Here is a 3,528-nt window from a genome sequence, read left to right on the forward strand (position 1 = left end):
GTAAAAATAGGTATTTTTAGGTTCACTAGGACCTAACGCCGCGCTCTAGATTTGTATTAGGTTTTTGGTGACACGAAATAAAACGCCCCGAGAACTGTAACTCGAAAATAATTTGTTGTTTCCGAAATTCGGCTTTTTTTTTGGTAAAAGAATAAACGTTTCTTATATTTTTATTTTTAGAGGGGAATTGTTTTTGGGTGAAATTATATCAGAGGCGGAATATTTTAATATTATACAGTTTTTTTGTTTCTTTTATAATGTTTTCGCTAATGGTCTTTTGATTGAAGTTTTCTAGGGCTGGTGTTTTATGAATACCCGAAATAGCCGGCGACTTTTAGTGGTTTGAGGGAGAAAAGAAATATTAATGATAACGGGACAGAAAAAAGATTAACCGTTACTAGACACTCGAAATGATTTTCTTAATTTAAATACGAGGTTTTTCCTTCCTAGTTTGATTTTAAATTTTCTAGTCGGAAATATTCGTTATAGTTTGATAAAATATAATCAAATCGATTCAAAATTGGATTTTTCGATTTCAGAGCACATTTTGCGTGTTGATTTCAAGATTTCAGAGCACATTTTTCGTGTTGATTTCGAGATTACAGAGCACATTTTTGCCCAGATTTCGGAATTTTTAAGTGTAAGGGATTTTTAACAATGTCTGATTAGGGTTGGACATACGGATATATATTTTTTTAATAATAACCATAATAATCAGCTAGCCTAATACCCAAGGCACCACCTTAGGTCTAAGTCATCAAGTGATTTTTAAAGCCATTAATTCAGGTTGTCGGGTTACAATTCGTAGGAGGGTGTGGCAAACCCTTCATGCCACGCGAGCCAACAGCTCCCTACACTAACTATTACCGATAACCTCCACTAGTGAGCCTCCTATCTTAATTCATTTTAGTCGTCACTGACTAGTGGGGGTAAAAAGGGGGTTATAAAAACAAGAAGGACAGCCGACATTTTGCTTTACCCGTCGGAATTAAAATAGGAATTTTTTATCACTTGAGTTACATGACTTTGGCCAATCACATTTTTTTTAAAATAAAATAGGATTGATCAATGATGAATTTGTGATAATACCATATTCACCTTTATTTATGATTATTTAGGTAAATTTATTTCACTTGTCAAATTGATTAGTGAGCCCCCAGATTTCGATGAATTTTAGTATAATCAGAGCATCTATTTTAGTAGTCAAATGCCGTGACTATGTCCAGCCCTGTGTCTGACCACATGGAGCAAACGTATCTTTGATCTGAACATCTGCGTTTGTTTTGAATAAAGGAAATAGGCGCTTCAATAAAATCATCCCCACTGTCTCGCTCATTCTAAAACGTGCTGCCAGAACTTTGAATTGAAAAATAACCACCTTTGGCCAGTATAAAGAGAAAACATAGAAAAACCACTTGTACATCCCGTAGTGGTAGCACACACACTATATTTGACTTTGACGACGATTTTATTGAAGTGCCTAGTTAGCTTTAATACCCGGCTTCACCCGGGGTCTTAGTTTTAATGAATTAGATCTGATTTGTACGTAAGAAAAGTAGATATGGGAAGCAAAGAGGTGAAAGTCCAAAGTCGAGTCAAATGAAATTGAATTATGAGTTAAATTGAATTAGTTTAATAACCATGTCAGGTATTTGGAATTAGGCGCGTTTAGTTGGAAATCAGGCCCTGAACAATGAGTTAAAATTTAGAAGCTCTAGAGCTAACCGTTCTCGAGTTTTTAGGAACATGACATACAAATAAAAAATCAATAAAAGGACAAACATTAAGACTTATAGTTACAGATTTATTTACCAGGATGCAAATATCTCCTTATTATCATTCCTTGACTCACACTTTTGACTATTTGTAGAATCCTTTCATCCCATAATGGTACACATCGAACAAGTTCTACATAAACAAACCAACAAACCAGGCGATAAAAATACCAAAATACGAATTAAGATCAGCCTGAAACAAATGTGTATCACACGAATTTAAACCACGGGTAACTCCCAAATGATCACCTTCTGCCAGAAATCGCGGAAGTACTGGTACAATAATTCCGTAGTTGGTAGATAAGACACGACAGTTATGGCGTTATATTCGTGAACGGGAGAAACTCGAGTGAAAACAACGACTTAATATCTTAGCGAATCGAATTGGGTATTCAAAGAAATCGTTAGTGAGAATGGATTTATAATATCCGAAACAAATAAACGGCGTGAACAACAAATTGAGCAAATTGGAGCTTCTTCCATTTTTGACCCACTTTTAAATCGAAAGAAAAAGTGATATTTATGAAAGGGTATTTTTCGATTATAGAAAATAAAATTTATATCAAAAATAAAACTTTTTATTTCGTTCTAACTGAAATTTTAATTCGATTATCTAGATTTTATAGTTAAGACACGATTCTCGAATGCTTTTATTGAGCTACGTCGATCAATCGATCTACTTTCTTTTTCCTTTCATTTTGTTTACAAGTTCGGGTTATAGCTGTACAATTTCATTAACTTGTATTCAAATATTGGTTTTTTTTTAACTATATTAAATAAGTGATTGTATTCCATAAAAAATAAAAAATAAAGTTCGGGTCTAAGTATAAACCCATATGTGTACAGGGAGTTCACTTTCTAAAACCCCATTCTTGCTATTAAATTGTACCTTTAATATTGTAGAATAAAATTATTAAATGAAATATTTACCTACAAGGAGACGACCCGAGATGTAACGCACCGATTTGGTTCAAACTCGGGGGTTTGGTAGACCTTCATTTAACTTGAAAAACACTAAAGGGAATCGTCTCCATAGGCAACCGTTTGGCCGTGGTAACCAAATATGTTTTTGACAACACAAAATGGAAATTTTCCCATTGAATATAACATGGGAATCTGACCAATTTTAAGGGTACCCCCCTGTAAAAATTTAACCAATTTTTAACATTTTCATTATTTTTTATTTATATTTTCTATTTTTAGCATTTTTAAAAATTTAAATTTTTTACGGGGCTACCCTCAAAAATGGTCAGATTCCCATATTATATTCAATGGGAAAAAATAAATTTTGTGTTGTCAAAAACATTTTTGGTTTCCATGGCAAAACGCCTATGGAGACATTTCACTATAGGGTTTTTCAAGTAACATGAAGGTCAACCCGAGTTTGAACAAAATCGGTGTGTTACACCTCGGGTCGTCTCCTTGTTAGTGGAAAATGTGCTATTTCATTGATTTTCCTTTTTGGTTATTTGAAAGAACAGTTACATTTTGTGTCACAACTTTGAAACCTAGTACCTAATTTAAAAAATGTTTTTACAATTTTATTTATCTCGATATAGTTTGTCATTGGAAATTATAAAGATAGATGTTGCTGTGGTAAACTACGTAATGAAATTTTGGTTTACGAAAATCATGTAAAGCTTTTTTGTTCTACCTCAATCGGAAAAATTGTTTTTGAATTTTCCTGACATCGGATTACTTTTACTAGTCACGCAAGATTCCCTGGGGAAATAAGCTACTTAATTATTTAAAC

Source organism: Leiobunum rupestre, chromosome 9 (assembly GCF_980474605.1).
Source record: "Leiobunum rupestre chromosome 9, qqLeiRupe1.1.hap1, whole genome shotgun sequence".
NCBI classification, from domain to species: Eukaryota; Metazoa; Arthropoda; class Arachnida; order Opiliones; family Sclerosomatidae; genus Leiobunum; species Leiobunum rupestre.